Here is a 17,086-nt window from a genome sequence, read left to right on the forward strand (position 1 = left end):
GGCAGGATGGGGCCGAGTGGGCAGAGCTGTCTCCCTTCCCAGCGCTGGCTCCCAGGGGAAGAAGGGTCTTACTGGGAGTTTCAGTGGTGCAACGCGGGAAGTCGTGCTGAGCAGCCGGCACTCGCAGCCGCGCAGCCCCCGCGATGGCGGGGCCGCTGCGGGGCTCCCCATGCACACACCGCCGGACACGTGCACACACGCCACGCTCTCCGTGGGAGACGCCACGGCAGGGCGGCCGTGCTGGGGGGGACACGGGAGCCATGCAGCAGCCCCAGCTCCGCCTTCCCGGGAGCCACCGACCCGCTCCCGCCTGCAGCCCCGCATGGCCCCGCAGCCACTGCTGCACCGCCACGGGCCTGCGCCACCGCGGGCAGGGCCGGCAGCCCACGGCATTCCCTACGGAGCAGCCGCGGCCACGGCTTCACCGCTGCCTGCCTGCCTGCTGCCACAGCTGCTGGGCCCTGCCAAGGCATGGGAGCCCCACGCAGGGCCCTGTGACCTCCCCTGCCAGCCTGCCAGTCCCCCAGGCGTGCAGGGCTGAGGGGACCCCTGCACCCTGGGGTGACATGAGGGTGACATGAGGGGCCCTGCCAGCTGGTGTTGGCTTCCCTGCGTTCCCCGGAGCGATGGGGACCCTCTGCCCTTAGAACCACTGGTTGGCTGGTGGTCAGCCCCAGCAGAGCTCAGGAGGCACTCTGGTGTTTCTGAGGGGCCCACGGTGCTGCCAGCAGCCCTGACGCATCCACACCACACACACCGCTGCCACAGCTGCCATGGCAATAGCCTACGTGCCAGTGCCCGTGAGGGACTGCCGGCATGGGCACACACATGTGCTCGCTCGGGTCTCCGTCCCATCTTATGCCTCCACCTGCCCACAGCCCCACAGCAGCCCCGGCCCCCTCTGGTGCCACAGAGCTCAGCATTGGCACAGAGGTCCCTTCCCAGCACCCCGCACCCTGGCACTGCATCATGCCTGGCTCTGGAGCTGTGGCCAAGGCCAACAGGATGGTGTTCTGCTGGGGTATGTGGGAAACAAAACCTGAGCTCAACTCAGTTTCCATCTTGGCCAAATATGATGCACAAAGGCAGGGCTGTGCCAGCAGCTGCTGATGCTCTGTCTCCGCCGGAGCCTCCAGCACACGACCAGCCCTTTTTGGAGCTGGGATTTTCCACAGTATCCCCAGGCAGAGCGACATGCTGCAGTGTCCTGGTACACTCACAGCGGTTCCCGTTTCTACTGCAGACACTCAGAGCAGCAGCACATGGCATGGCCGGCCCAGAGCCACAGGAAAAACCTGCTCTGGAAGAGCTGCCCTGAGGAAGCAGAGTCTGGGGCCTAGGGAGTGCCAGCCACTCCTATGGGGTTCTGAGACTGAGGGGACCACGCTCCATAGGGACCAAAAGGTGCCAAATTGGGTAGGGGATGCCAGGCTGGGGGAGGGTTTGGCAACACCATCACCCCCCAGAACCAAGCACTGAAGGGGTCCAGCAGTGACATCCACTCCACTGCCAACAGCATCCCTGGGCACTGCTCCCCGCGAGGAGCACGGGTGTCCCACCACGACCGCTTGCCATCCAATTCCAAGGACAATGAGAGATGCAGTGGCCCCTCTGGCACACCACAATGCTTGGACCCTGTGTTCCCGCTCGCCTCCAGCTCCCCTTCCTCGGAAGCCCCACGGCTCCAGTGCCACACTCTCCTGCATGCTCCAGCACCCGGGGCAGGATGGGGACAGCTCTCTAAGGCACAGACTCCCACAGTCCCTCAAGCAGCTGAGGGGAGAGTGGCCCCCCGAGGCACCTGCACGCACCCTGGTGCGTGTGTGAGGGGCACCCTGAGCAAGCTGATGGGCAGCTCTGAAAGCCCTGGGCTGGTCTGGCTCCACTGCAGCTCCCAGAGGTGGCAAGGGCAGGGCACTGGCCGGCAAGCCGGCCTGGCAGTGCCTAACCAAACAAACCACGTGAGGCAGAAGCCGGCTCCAGGATGAGGTAATCTGCCCATCCTCCCCCATGCCGGAGTCTGGCTCCGGCCAGGGTGACTCAAAGGCATTCCTGGCCTGTGGCAGCACCACAAGTGCTGGCACTGCCCTGCGCCAGCAGCAAAATGGGCCCAGCTTTGGGAACTGAGGAGTGTTAGATGTTGGGAGTCTCCTCTCTCCCTCCTCCAGCCATCACCAACACCTGCCTGGCTGCAGAGATGCCCCACAGCAGCAGGGACCCCTAGGGAACTCCAGCACGGCAGGGCAACACCAACCCTTTCGGCTCCAGTGGGGAACATGTTTCCAGCCAGCAGCAGCTGGTTTCCCTCACCCTGCTGCTCCCAGTGACACTGTGCCACAGCCCCAGCTGACAGCACCAGCAGTGGCACCAGCCGCGAGGAGCCCTGGCCAGGGCTGCCCAGCCTGGTGGAGCCACAGCTCTGGAGGAGACCCTCTGAAACTGAAGCCTCCTGGAATGAAAGTTTATTTATCTGTTTAATTAAGATGTGTTCACCAGGCGCACAGACCCCGTTCCATCTGTCTCACTTACAGCCGCGTCCCAGTAAAATTAAACCTAATAAATATCAGCAGAGGGAAAGCAAAGGGCATGTGTGAGATATACGATCAAAGGCAGAAGTTGCACAGGGCTGCAGTTCTCAGCACATCTCTCTCTGCCCTTCGGGGCTGGGCTGGCACTGTGCTCCTCCGCGCAGGATGGGGCTGCCTTTCTTTCAAATCAGCACAATTCCCAGTTTTTTATTTATTTTAAATGAACCCTTGAGGGCTCCTTGGTTTTGTTTTCTGGAAGAGGGAGAACAACATGGCACTGGGACAGGAGTGGTCTTGGCCACTGTTCTGGTGCTGGAGCCAAGGGGCAGAGCCTGCAGTGGGACGGCTGATGGGCACAGACCCCCCCAAACCACCCCCGAGGGAACCCGCTGGGGACAGTGCGGCACATCCAGCTGCTCCAGGTATCCAGGAGGTACCAGCAGCCAGTGCGGTGCTGGCAGCTCCCGGGGAAATGCCAGAACAGCTCGGCTCCCCTCTGACGCACACTCCATCATTTAGAAACTTTATCAGCCAGGAACGAGACCCCCAGGGTCTGCCCGGAGCCCCGGAACCCCTCAGGGCCCCCAAGCGTGTGGTGCCGCAGGCTGGTGGCATGGCATGGCTGCGGCACATCCAGGTGCCGAGGGTCCTGCACACACTGCCCTAAGCCCTGAGTACACCTCAGAGCTGCTGCCCTCCCAGGTCTGCCCCAATGCTACGTCCAGATCCCAACCCACGGCGTGCCATGGGAAATCCAGCCTCTCGTACTGTGCTCCTCACCAGGACCCATCCCTCACCCTCTCCCAGAGAGGGATGAAGCAGCGCCCACGGACCTGCCACGAGGGCACAGCCATGGGTGGGCTGGGTGCCGTGTGGGCTCCCAGTGTCCAGCGTTTAACAGGACCCCCATGGCCCTGCAGCATGCTCCCATGGGGCAAAGCTGGATGCTGGTGCTTGGGAGAGCTGCCAAAAGAGGGCTGCAGGTCAGGCGAGGCGCAGCCACTGCCACGAGGGCTGGCGAAGTCAGACCGGCGAGGTCAGACTGCGAAGTCGGACGCTCCAGCCTCCCTGGGGTCATCCCGTGAGTGCAGTGCTGGTGGCCTGGCAGCACCCAGGGAACGTGGCACCCGCCTAATCCTCTTCTCTCACCCACTCCAGAATGCCTCCAAGCCATGGCATTCATTAATTAAAAGCTCATTAGTAGTTAGTCATAGACATAAAGCGATTAGATGAAGGTGCTGACGGATCTCAGCTGCGGTACTGTGATGGGAGGGTCCCACATCCCCAGTGCCTTGGCTGCAGGGACTGCCCCAGTGCAGGGCACAGACCAGGACGGTGATAAGGAACCAACAAGCCTCGCTCCACCCTGTTAAACCTCCCCTCCACCTTTCCCTGCTCCTTCCTCCTATTCCAGCAGCTCTCAGGGGTCACTAGAAATCCCGCCTGCTCTGAATTCCCAAAAGTGGAGCACCCAGGTGTGATCTCACCAGGTGAGGAGGGTACTGTGATCAAGACATGGTCAGTATCTGAGACAGCAGCTGCAGCAGTGGGACAGGATCAGGAATGTAGGGAAAGCATGTGGAAGTTTAATGGGATCCAGGGAAAAATCCACCTCACTGAGACATTCCTCGCCCATGGTGGGGGCCAGGACGGGGCCTTGGACACCTTCAACCTCTGTTGAGAGCTGCCAGCACCGTGCAGATCAGGACAGTGGCTGGGCTACCATCTGGGGATGTCCTATGGTCCCCCATGTCATCCCTCCCTCCTTTGCCCTTCAGCCACATGGGCAGGGATGGGACCCTCAGTGCTCTCTACAAAATGGTGCCCCAGTTGCAGCCATCCTATGTCCCCCATCATCTGGCATGAGCAATCAGTGCACAGGGACTTCCCATAACCCACTCCCTGTGGGACACACGGCAGCTCCTGCGGGGACACATCTGACACTCCTGGTTGGGCAGGACGAGCCGGAGCCTGTCACTCTGCCTGGTTCCTCGCCTCCCCCCGCACGACCCTTCCAGAAGCCCTTTCACTTGACAAAATATTTACATGAAATGGCAATTAGGCTCCCTGAATTTGATGAGAATTAATATGCAGCAGCAGCACCGTGGCAGAGCAGCTGCTGCCGAGCACCTTGAGCTCGTGGGCCGGGTGGGCAGTGTGGGGGGGCCATGGCAGGGGAAACGGCTGCACTATGTGTGTCACAGGGTCACCAGGGCCACTGCCACCACTGGGGCCAGAGTTACTGCCATTGCCAAGGCCAGAGCCACTGCCAGGGCCAAGGCCACCACCAGGGCCAGAGCCACCACCAGGGCCACCACCACTGCCAAGCCCAGCATGGATGAAGGAGGAGGTAGGAATGATGGAGGGTGACGCAGGAACGACGGAGGGTGATGCAAGGAACAAGCAACTACAGACCCAGGGACCCATAATGCCACATCCCAGAGTTCCCCTCTTTTCTGAGAGCAGCTCTGTTGCCTGATAAAGAGTTCCCAAGAAAATGCACCCCTAAGATGTGCACCAGCCTCTCAGACTGCTGGGTGGCTTTGGCAGCAGGCCTTGGGGTGTCAGCACATGGCACAGGACAGGAGGGGTCCGAGCAACCCCAAGCAAGGGTGCACACGGCATGCCAGTGTGGGCACAGGCACTGGGCTGGGACCCACTGGATTAGCAGACAGGTGAGGTGGGCCGGGAGGAGCACCAGGTTGGAGTTGCTCCAGGAGCAAACACTCCATCTTCATTTTGAGGCTTTTTAAATGCACAGATAGGATATAAGTGTTAAACAGGCACCAGGACCCCAGGGCAAACTTTAAAAATCATAATTACAGACTCCTCCTTCCCCTCACCCCACATGCTCTTCATTTCCCTGCAATTACTGCTCATTTGAAGACATTTTGCTTTGGCATCTCAGCCTGTTGCGATGTCAGTGACTGAGCCACCCACTGCCACCTGCCACCACAGCACTCCAGCCATGAGGGGACACCGGACCCTCTGCTTCCTCCCACACCACGACAGAGAGACGCTTGTGATGCCACGAATGACACTCCCTGCTCCACCAGGAGCACAGCCCCTGCCCGGCCTCCCCCAGCAGAGCTGGGGATGCCACCACGCAGAGCCCAGACAGGACAGGACCCTTAAGCACCACTGCCCCACAGCCAGCATGGTGTGGGGAGTTGTGCCTGAGCTCCCACGGGAACTGGCACCCCACGCTGCCCGCGTCTGCCCGGCTGAGCTCGGCGAAGCCACGCGATGCCAACGGAGCCTCAAGCGGAAGCTCCGGTTCACTCTTGCAGCTGTGGAGAGTCGCTCAGTCCCTGGGCAGAATTAGCGCCAAAGCAGGAGGCTCTGCCAGCCCTGATGAGCTCCGGATCGGCGGCAGCACCGACATCCCTCATGACAAAGCACCTTACGCCTGGAAGCTGCTTCCCCGAGAAACAATGAATTTACATTATCCTCCTCCTCCTCCCGTAAGCTCTTTTCCCCACATCCCCCATATCCTGGCTCTGCTCACTCTCTTCCCTTCTCCCAAATCCAGGGGAGCATAACTCCCTGGAATGTGTAATCTCCACCAGACTGCTGCAGTCTCCAGCCCCCTGCCATCTCTGGGGGAGCAGGAGCGGGTGGAAGGGGCTGGCAGCACTGCCTTCAGCCCCAGTTACGGGCCAGGGTGCCACAGGAAGACCCTTGGATGGTGTAGAGCCTGACACAGCCCAGCTCCTACAGTGCTGTGGAGGGACCTCAGCAGCCTCAGTCATCAACTTCAAGCTTGAGATAAAGTGTGGGGACCACCCCAGGAGCATCCAGTCAGACCCTGGGTGAGCACCCACAGGGCACAGGCCCCGTGAGAGGCAGCTGCTGCTCCACACAGAGCTGTAACCTGAATGTCCTGCTGGCATCACAGGCCTGCATCCCTGCCTAACACAGCCCCCAGGCAAGCTCCAGAGCCCACTGCCCACCACCATGGCATGGCTGGGGCAGGGGACTGGTTCTGGGCAGGGGAGGCAGCTTCTGCCTGAGGCCAATACTGTGTGGGGAGGCAGAAGGGTTGTCTGGAGGTGCCCTCAGCAGGGCACAAGGTCTGGGTAGGGACATCAGCCCGCTGCCCCGTTCCTCCCCAACGCCAGGCCTGCCTCCAGCACTGCAGCCCATCCCCTGCCCGCTGCTGCCAGCTGTGGGCTGCGAGTGCCTGGTCGGAAGGGAAAGCGGTCCCTGGCCGGCAGCACAGCCAGGGAGCAGCAACAGCGAGAAATGACCCCCATCCTGAGCAAAAGCCCGGCAGAGAGGGAGAGAAGTGCCCACCCTTGGCGGAAGTACCTACCCAAAAATACATCATCATGTTGGTGGTCGGGTGTTGAGTCGCTCTGTGGGATCGGCAGGAGGGCAGTGGGCTGCTCCAAATGCTGGCTGTGCTGGCCGCAGCCCCTCCCGAGTGGGCTCTGTCCCCTCCGGCTGTCCAGCTCCAGTGCCGGCACTCCCGGAGCCCTGCGCACTCCCCTCCCTCCCCGGCGGCGTGAGCACCGCAGTTCAGAGCCGGTGCTCGACCTCCAGCATGCTGCTGTGGGAGGGCAGGGGCTGGAGGGCGGCCGCAGGGCAGCCTTGGCGGGCCACAGCTTATCCACCCCAGGGAAAATGGGAGAGGCAGAATAGAAATGAAATCCTCTCTGGTGTCCTCAGGAGCAAAGCAAAGGACGAGCGTGAGAGGGGAACCAAGCCCGGCGATGAGAGGGGTGCCGCGGTGGGGGTCCGGGGCCAGGCTGGGCGCTGGGGGCCGCGGCAGCGGCAGCGTGGGCACTCGCCAGTGCAGCGTGGGCTCCCGCTGACACTCCGAGAAGCCGATGTCCTGCCTCAGCATTTTTCAAGCTACCCTGTCAATAAGGGAATCCGCTGCTCGCGGTTAACCTGCGAGGTGCCAGCCGGCTCCTGGCCCCCTGGCCACAGCGGATTCCACAGCCCCCTGCTCCCACTGCTGCTCCCAGCAGGTAGGGACGCTCGGCTGTGGACGGGCAGGTCCTGCTGGGAAGGGCTTCCTGGGGGGGTCCAGCGTCCCCCCACTTTGTGGGAGCAGCTGATCAGTGGCCCAAGAGGGACAGAGACAGCAGCCATCAGCCCCCTTGTGCAGTGGGGAGCGATAGGGACAGTCCCTGCAGCCTGGGATGTGGCCACCTCGGACTGCATGAGAAGGCACCCAGGAATCCCCAACAACAGGGCAGCCACCATCCCTCAAAGTCCAGCCTTGGCCCCCACAGATGTCCAGGACCCCATCCCATGGGGCAGAGCAGCACAACCAGCAGAGATCTAGCAGGGGACACAGTGGAGAGCTGGCTACAGGGTCAGCCATGGGGATAAATCAGGGGAGTCCTGGGGTAGCTGGATCCTCCCCTCAGTCACCCCCAGCACATGCTGCAGGCTCAGCAGCTGGGCAGTGCTGCTCCTCAGGCACTAAATCTCCATCCTCCTGGGGCACTGCACGGTGGAGGGAGCGAGGGAACTGTGAGCGCTGAACCAGGCACGGGAGTGAGAGAATAAATAAGGATAAGGGAAGCACAGGAGCGAGGGGGGCAGCAGATCGGTCTCCGGAGCCCAGTGGGCTCTGACATCTCCAGCCCCATAATCATATTCAGAGCAGTGCTGGGCGGAGGCAGCTCTCCTCCAGCACGGCAATAAACGAGAGCAACACTCTCAATAATTCAGCACTGGGAGAGGTGATAAAGCAGCAAAGGCACCACTGCAGGCATCTGGGGTGGGGGGCTCCTTGCTCCCTCTTATATTTCAGTGATCCAAACCCTCTCCTCTCTGTGCCCTGCAAATGCAGCCCCAGTCATGTCTTGGGGTCCCCCCAGACTGCCAGACCTCCCCTGCTGCTGTGTGAGACAGGCAGAGGGGGCAAATGCAGCACAGTGAAACTCCTCAATCACCAGCAGCCAAAATCCAGGTTGTCAGTGGGTAGGGGGGCAGAACCATCTTGGAACCAGGGCAAGGGCAAATGCACTTCCCCAGTGCTGTTCCACCCTCTCGTGCTGCTGCAGTCCCCCAGCACCGCACACACCTCACCCTGAGGTGCCTGTGCAATCAGCACCAAGATCCCCGTGCCACATCCCAACTCTCCCACCCAGAGCAGGCATGGGGCAGCTCAGCTGCAGGAAACCCACCCTGCTGCCCTCCCCTCTGCCGCAGGCACGTCTCCTCTCCAGACACAACCGTGTGGCCACAGCCCAGCACGCTCTGGCACTGCAGCCACCACTGACCCGCGATTCCAGACCCACACGCAGTCGGACACTGGGATGGAGCAAAGCCCTCTCCTCAGCACAGGGAGTGCTGCCAAGGCATCAGCACAGACACGAGAGCCAGAGGTGGGGACACAGCCCCGGCCCTGCAGCCCTCACTGCTGCTGCCAACCAGCATGTGCCCCCCAGGCTCACACCCACAGCCCAGCCTTTGGCCCATTCATGTTGGCACCTGGCTTATGCTGCCTGCGAGCCCTGCTCCTGCCCCAGCCTTCCTGCTCCTTTGAGCAGCTCTTTTTCCACGCTTCCCACAGCACCTCAGGACCCTTCCACACCACAATCCCCTTTCAGCAGATCACCTCCACCCTCATCCTGCAGGTGACAGGGATGGGAGCGCTACCTGTCCTGACACCTCTTTCCACCATGGGTTTGCATGGTGGCAGCTCTCAGTGCCCAGAACCACTGCCTTGGCCCTCACCACCCCCTGGTCCCACTGGCACCCCCAGCCCATGCCAGAGCCCAGAACAATGGATGCACCAACCTCCTCCTCCCCAGCCCCTCGCCTTTTTTTGCTCCTCTGCTTCACCAGCTTCGACAGTGGAGCACAGGTTGTGCTACCCTCAGCAGGATGGACCGTGGGGGATGTGGTGTCCCCTCTGTGGTGGGCAACCGCCAGGTCAGGGCCAGTACAGGGCTGGGGGCTGCTGCCCCCCCAGTAAGGGCAGGGTCCCCTCAAGAGGCTTCCCCAGGGATAGCTCCCAGGAGCTGCACAGAGCATGGATGGACAGACAGACAGCAAGTCAGCGCACACGGACACTCACAGACACGGCAGCCTCAGCTCTCCTCACGCAGGACTTATGTCATTGTGTCACTCCTGCGTGGGGGCTCAACACCCAGGGGGTGGGGTACCAGGGCCGCTGGCAGAGGGGAGCAGGCAGATTTCCTCCCATCCCTCCCCACGGAAGGCTCTGAGCCCACCTGCCCCGACCACTGTTCCGAGGGCTGAGGTGCTGCCCTGTCCCAGCTGGCCTCGTGCCAAGCACCCATCACCGGCCCCTCACATGCAGGGTTGAGCATGCAGGAGGGACCCCTGGAGCAGCCAAGGCAGAGCCCAGTACAGCCCCTTGGATCCAAACACTCCGTACCTTTTATTCAGCCCAGTTCCTCCCACGGTGCTCGCGCTGGGCTCTCTAGAAAAGACGGGAAAGAAGAGGAAGAATTAAAATCAATGATCATCATCACTAACCTGTTACAGTCAATGCTGTCTGCTCATCGACTGCACAGTGTTGGGATATGAGTATGGGTGTGAGTGTTATCTCCCAGGCGTTAGGAAACCTGTGCTGGTCAGGAGCCAGTGGCCAGGCTGGGGGCTCGGCCCAAGGCAGATGAACAGCACCCAGTGCCCAACAGCTCCCTGTCTGGGGTGACGGGAGCAGAATGCCCGCCTCCAGCTCCACCAGTGCACCTCAAACCCAACCCAGCTCCCACAGACCACGGGCCCCTTTCTTGGCCCCCTGGACCCTGCAAGCACAGCCACAGACCCACACACATACACAGAGTGAGACAAGGCACAGCCGGTCCCACGCACACCCACGACGTGGGACAGGACGTAGCCATCGTTGAAGCACTGGCTGCACAGCTGGTGTGGTGTATCCCAAACCCTCTGTCCACCCCAGCACAGTGACACGCTCCTGAGAGGAGCGATCCCTGCAGCACACGGCTCTGCTGCCATCCTGGCTCCGGGCACTTCTTGGAAAATAAAGCCAAATTTCAAAGAAAACTTCCTGAAAGCTGCACTTCAACTAATTAGCTTTTGCAGCATGGCCAATACAAACATTCATCAATCATGTCAGACCCTCAGAAATAATGAGAAGGGCTGATACATCCCAGGAGTGGTTAAGGAGCGAGCGAGGACCGCGTGTGTCCATACCCACTGCTTTGGTGACCTGGAAGTGCTGCGTCCCACCTGCCCAACAGCTCCCTCCCCAGCTGACAGAGCCGTGGCACTGGGACCCCCACACCAGGAGGAGCACCCTGAGCTGAGGTAGCCCTGAGTGCTGACTGTGGGTGCAGGGACACCGTGCCCGGATGCTGCTCCCAACTCACGGCCCATCGTGGTGAGTGCACGGCCCACGGAGGGTCTGGAGGCCCAGCCACACGTGGTGGCAGCTCAGGGAGCGCAGAGCCCGCTCCCAGGCACTTGTGTTAGCAAACACGGCTCTCAACCGCGCAGCAGGATAATCAATTATGGTAATTCCTGCCTCAATGAATCAGATTCATGGAGGAGCACAGCTCATTAGGCTGGTGCTGACTTCCATTAGCACTCTTATGATAAAATCCCTCCCAAACGCTCTTGCCCAGCACGTTTTGTTCACCAGGCTGGGAGTCTCCCCTCCCCAGCCCCGGGCAGATCCAGTTGTGGGAAATGGGTGTCCTAGAAAAGCTGTTTGGGGACACCCCTGCAGTCGTGGGCTCAGCAGAGCTGCCTGCCTTGCAGTCACCACTCCTGAGCTTTTCCGTGGCTTCGCCAAGGCAGCACCCACCAGGATCCCGGCTGGGATCGCGAGACGGCACAGCGGGCACAGAGCTCCAGCAGCAGGGCTGGGAGTGCTGGGAGCACAGCCTGCCTCTTCTGCAATGAATAATTGACACTGTGAGCTCCTGGGGGAGGCTCAGCGATGGGTAACGCCGCATTTCCCAAACACATTTCCCAAGGAAGGCGCCTTCTGAGAAGCTCCCTGTGGCAGCTCGGGGCCTGGCAGCCGGGATGCGCCACAGTTGGGATGTGCTGCGCTTGCTGACACACTCAGGGAATTGCCGAGCCCAGCACCTGCCCAGGCAGGAATCTCTGGTGGTCCCGGCACTGCAGGGAGCGGGATGCCAGCCAGAGCCTCCCTGTCCACATGCACCAAAGTGGGAGAGGGAAACCCCTGGCAGAGCACTGATGGGAGGTGGGCAGGAGCAGCTCTGGGAGTTACTGAGGTGATCTTGCCTCAGTCCCTGCTTTCCTGGCACAGCTCTGGGCTGACTGCCTCCAGCTGGAGCCTTGTGAAGCCTCACAGGGACCTGCTGCCAGAACAGGTGATCCCAACTCAGCTAAAACCATCTGGATCCAAATCGGGGGGGCTGCAAAGGAAACACAACTCGTGTCATCCAGCTGCATGGACCCCATGGATGCTGCACCCCAACATCCCCCATCCCACGCTGCATCGGTGGGGCAAACCCTGAGGCAGACCTGGTTTCGATCCGCTGGGAAACTTCTTGGTAGTTTCTCAAAGTACATTTTGACCCCCCTTTCCTCCACCAAAAATCCTAAATTAATTTTGATTTTAATTAAATTCATTAGCAAAGATTATCTGGCTGAGGAAAAATAATGTCCCGCCCCTCCCCCCGCAGCCCTCTCTATTTATATCCCCATATACAGAACAGCAGTGAATATTTCTTTATGGGCCATTAAAGGTTTAATGTTTAATTTATAACCACGTTCTCCGGCGGGTGGGATGGCCAGGCACAATGTCAACACTTTTAATTAAATGAGAAAGATTTTTTTTTTTTTTTTGAACTAAGAAAGATAAAATGCCCCGTTCCCAGCAGCACTGGAGGTGGGGACAGGAGGGACAGGGGCTGGGGTGGGGGCTGGCTCCTGCACCACAGCTCTTGGGATGTGCTTCCACTCCATCCTGCTCTGCCCATGGTTGAGCCTGGGCCATGCCACGCTGCCAGCTGAGACTGGAGGAGATGATCAGGCCTCGCCCAGAGGAGCAAGGCTCTCACAGCAGGGCTGGTGAGGGGCCATCACCAGGACAGCTGTAGGACTGCTCAGGAGAATCCTTGAACCACTGGCTCCAGTCTGGAAAGAGCGGTCCCATCTTGGGGACAGGGATAAAACACGGCACTGCCTCCACTTTGGAAACCCCTCCCAAATCCAGCTGTGGGGACAGGCAGGGTCCCAGCACAGGGCTGAGCACCAGCTCCAGCCATGGGTCCCTTGGGGACGGAGGTGAGGGCACAGCACTGCGACACTCAGCACAGCCCATGCCAACATCACCAGTCAGCAAACCCCACCTGAGTGACAGCTGTGAACCTCCCAACCAAAATCCTTCCTGCAACTTCTGCCAGAACCCAGCATTTTAGCCCACCTGGTGACAGGGGCTCCTGAGGCATCACCACCTTCTCCTTCCCAGTGAGGAGATCAAACTGCTTCCAATGCCCATACCGACCATGGAACCCACTGTCAGAGCTGCATGGCACCAGCTGGCATGGCAAGCACTGCCAGAGGAGTCTGGCATTCCTGGCTCATCCCACTGGCATCCCTCCCACAGCCTCCCATCCCACCCCATCTCAGACACAGGGGCACAGGAGTGACAGGGGAGTGTGCCCAGCTGGCCCCGTGTGGGGCTGGGCATCGCCCAGGCTGCTCTCGGTGCTCCCAGCAGCAACAGCCTCAGCACGAAGGTGCAGCCCTTCCTGCCTGGACCATAGTGAGAGGCGGCTCTGAGCAGGCAGCTTCCCATTAATGGACTATTTTATCTTACAGGAGAGATTAAATCTCTGTATGGAGAAGCACAGAAACACTGAATCAGCAGTTGGCTGGGGGTGGCAGGTTCGGCCATGAGCATTTGGCTCCAGAACAGCCTGTCAGTGCTTCACCCTCCTGCAGCCGTGCTATGCTGGGCAGTGCCAGCCCCAAGCACACCCCACACACCCCGCTCCCTGCCCTGATGAGTTCCAGGATGACTGGAGAAGCCACAGGCAGCCCCAGCCCCCTCATACTGCCTGGCAGCCCCATGCCAGCCCTGTGCCACGCTGATGGACACGAGCAAGCTGAGCGCCTGTGGCATGAGTGAGCTGCCTTCCCCCCTGCCTCCCTTACCACCCTCTGCACAGCACGCACAGGTTGGCAGGAGGTGTCCCGGCGCAGTTGCCGTGCCCACAGCAGCACTGCAGGGCACTGGGGTCCAGACTGTGAACTGAGCACAGCCTGCAGTCAGTGGGTCCCCAGCCCATTCCTCCCTGGGGGCTTTGCTCCCAGTAGCCATCCACACCACCATGGTGCCCCTCACAAAGCCACGTCCCTGCTACCACAGACACGACTCTCACGCCCTGCGTTGGCTCTGAAGCCAAGGAGGAGGCAGAGTGGGCAGTTGCTCCCACGTGCCCGCACACGTGTGCACACAGGAGCAGGAGTGTGAGGCCCCACCGCGAGGAGCCGAGCAGGGATGGCACTGTGCCGCTCACTAAAAGCATGAGTGTCACTAAATCAATAATTCATTTACTTTAATGAGATAAGTACTTGGAAAACTAATTGCAAACCTGCTCCATTTACTCCAACCCGTTATAGCCTTTAATGTAAATGGCAGGAGTGCTGCTGGAGGAAGGGGAAGGGCTTTGGATGGGAGATGGTGTTGTTCTTCCCCTTCTAAGAAAGAGAAACACCAGTCCTCAGCTGGGACACTGGAAGCTGAAGGAACTGGTGGAATCACCATGTGGAAGTGCTGATGGCAGAATCACTGCATGGAAGAACTGATGGTAGAGTGAGGAGAACAGCCAGCCCTCTCCCCAGGGTCACCACCCTCCCTCTGCATTTGCTGCCACCACAGAGGGGGTGTACCAAGCTGGGATGGGTCTTCACTCTTCCCCTGTGCCACAGATTCCCAGCTGGATTCCCCCCCTGGCTGTGCAGGTGGTCACTGCAACGACTCAGGCTCGTTACAAACTCCTGGCTGCATGGCTGGCACAGCATCCTGCACCATGGGCAGCTGCCACCTCCTCTGCCTCAGCCGCGCTGCCCCTTCCCACCGCTCTGGCCCCTGCTGGCCCCTGTGTGCCCAGGGAGCCGGAGGGAGCAGGGGTGTCCTGCCAGGCCCTGGCACTTTCCCGAAGAGGAGCAGCGGCTCCCGGCAGCGATGCTGCCACATTCCTGAACGGCAGCTGGAGCGGGAGCTGGGCGCCAAGGGCTCACTTCTCGCTTGCTGGAGCAAATGGCAGGTCATAAAAAGGAACCGTGACAGAAGAGAAAATGTTCCAGAGTCCACAAGGACCAGTCCAGGGTAAATCCATCTGCTCAGCAATTTAGCTAGAAAATCCTTTCCAATCATCTATGCTGTAGGTACGTCACTCCCACCGTGCGGCTCCGGGCAGGGCCTTTCCCACTCTGGCTGCTCACACAGGGGTCCTGGTGATTGGTGATCCCGCAGCACCTCCATTGGAGATGCTCGAGGAGGGGGCCACACCTCAGGGAGGGGTCACACTGCCCCTTGCAGAGGGGCTGACAGTGACAGTGGCTGCAGGGGCTCTTCCCCGTGCTGCTGGCTCACTCAGAAGAGCACATCATCCTTCCCAGGTTCTGTATCCACAACACCATTTGGGAGGGTGCTCAAATTCCATGTGGAGCTACGTGACCAGCCCTTACACCTCCCTTGGGCAGCAGCAAGGAGGCTGCCCTGGGAGCCACGGCCGAGGAGAGCGTGGATAACCCTGCCTGGCTGAGGACTCCGCGGCTCAGCCTCGCGCTGCCGCCGCAATCTCCCTGCAGGCATCCCGGTGAATCCCACCTCAGCCACTCCTGTCTCACAGAAAATCAATGGCAAGCATCTCAATTAATCACACCGGGGGCAAATTGATTAGGAGCCTAAATAAGGTCAACATGGTTGTCTGCTTATAGGGTAGGACCCTTTAATCATCATTTTATCTGCAATGGGCTGCGGAACCAACAATCACAGCAGCTCAGGAGCACGGAGGCATCTGCACTGATCTGCAGCTGTGAGGGCCACTGGCACCAGAGCCACAGCTCTGCCATAAGGAGCTGCATTCCAGCATGTGGCAGCCTAAGGGCACAAGCAGCTGGGAGCTCCAAGCGGGGACAGTGGGAGCCCCGAGCACTGACCCCATGGCCACTGAGCTCAGCTGTCATCTCCATCTCCAAGGAAGACAAAAGCAGCAAAGCACTGCTCTGGGTGCAGCACATCCCTCTAACCCCAAACCAACAGCTCATGCTGGAGGTTTGATTAGCCCCATCCTTAGGCTGCACACCTGAAAATATCATTAGGGGTCACAAAGGCACCAAACCTCTGCCACAGCTCAGCTACTGTTCTCCTCCCAGCTGCCTTCAGCATCTGGAAGCCCCCCAGGATGTGTCTCTCTCCTCCCAAAGCACTGTGCCCTTGTCCCTTCATGACCTGCTGTTCTCAGCACAGGGAGCAGACGCTGCTCTGGAGCCAAGGATTTCACAGTCCATTCCTGTCTGCTCCAGAGAAGAGTATTCCATATGGTTCCACACCCCAGACAGGCACTCTGCATGGCAGACAGTGCTGTGGGCTGGTGTTGGGACCCCTCAGGTGCCCCAGGGAGCTCTCTGGTAGGCACAGCCATCTGCCAGGCCTCCCCAGTCCATGGGGACCTGCTGCCTCATGCTGCCTGCCACCCTGCTCATCCCAGGGGCTGGAGGGGACAGACCAACCCTGGCAAGGGGCTATAGGGCTCTCGAGTCCCTGCTACCAAGACTGCTGGCACGGTTTGATGGCAGAGCATGGGACAGAACTTCGGCCAGCACAGCTCATCCTCCCTGCAGGGCATGGGGCAGCCACACACTGCACCCCCAAAAGCACCAGGTGATTCCTTCCCACTCTGGTTTGGAGAGCAAACAGTCCCCCAAGGCAGTGTGGACACAGCAGGACCCTCTGGCAAAGCAGTCCTGCAGTGTGCCATGCAAAGGTGTGTGTGTGCTCAGCTCTTGACAGGCTGGGAACGCTGTTCCCTTCGCCAACAGATTTTCCAGTTGGAAGTGAAATCAGTTCTCTGGGGTATTGCACTCCACTGGGACTTGGTGAATAGCAGCCCATGTCCCTGCCTGTTTGCAAGCCATGGTTGGGCTGGGGTGGGAGACAGAGCTTAGACTGCTCCTCTGGTCCCCATGACCCCCGTGTGCTGCCCACAGTCCCTCCAGCACTGTACGCCCCTCACCTCGCCTGCCCACCACTGCCCCAGCCACCCCCCGCCCCCTTTTGTTGTAAATACTGGTATAAATATTATAATTTGGTTTAATATTTAATATAGTCAGGTTAAATAAGCATTCCCAGCCCCATAAATAATCATTAACGGAGGGTTCTAATTGTGCTATTGGGATCTGGCTTCATGACTTATTTAGCGGGCAGGCGCTTTTCCCCTCCGCGCTCCCCACACACCGTAAATTAACCTGCAGCTCAACCTCTCAGTGAGAACCTGGTGGGACATGGCACAAGGAGACAGATCCGCTCTGGGATGGCACTGGGATGTGGAGCCAGAGAAATGGCTGAGATGAAACCGGTGGGGACAGGCGGACTAGAGCGGCTGGAGAAA

At 60.0% G+C, this 17,086-nt stretch overlaps 1 protein-coding gene across 9 annotated transcripts in view; it reads right to left on the bottom strand.

Annotated features, from left to right (window-relative positions):
* RBFOX3 (RNA binding fox-1 homolog 3) overlaps positions 1-17,086 on the bottom strand; it is a 140,878-nt gene that overhangs the window by 20,888 nt on the left and 102,904 nt on the right. For all 9 annotated transcript variants that reach the window (XM_050319361.1, XM_050319360.1, XM_050319359.1 and 6 more), the window contains exon 3: positions 9,895-9,939. The gene's annotated coding sequence lies outside the window, so the exon portion shown is untranslated. The remainder of the gene's footprint in view (positions 1-9,894; positions 9,940-17,086) is intronic.

Source organism: Myiozetetes cayanensis, unplaced genomic scaffold (assembly GCF_022539395.1).
Source record: "Myiozetetes cayanensis isolate MyiCay16 unplaced genomic scaffold, myiCay2020 scf22, whole genome shotgun sequence".
Classification (NCBI taxonomy): Eukaryota; Metazoa; Chordata; class Aves; order Passeriformes; family Tyrannidae; genus Myiozetetes; species Myiozetetes cayanensis.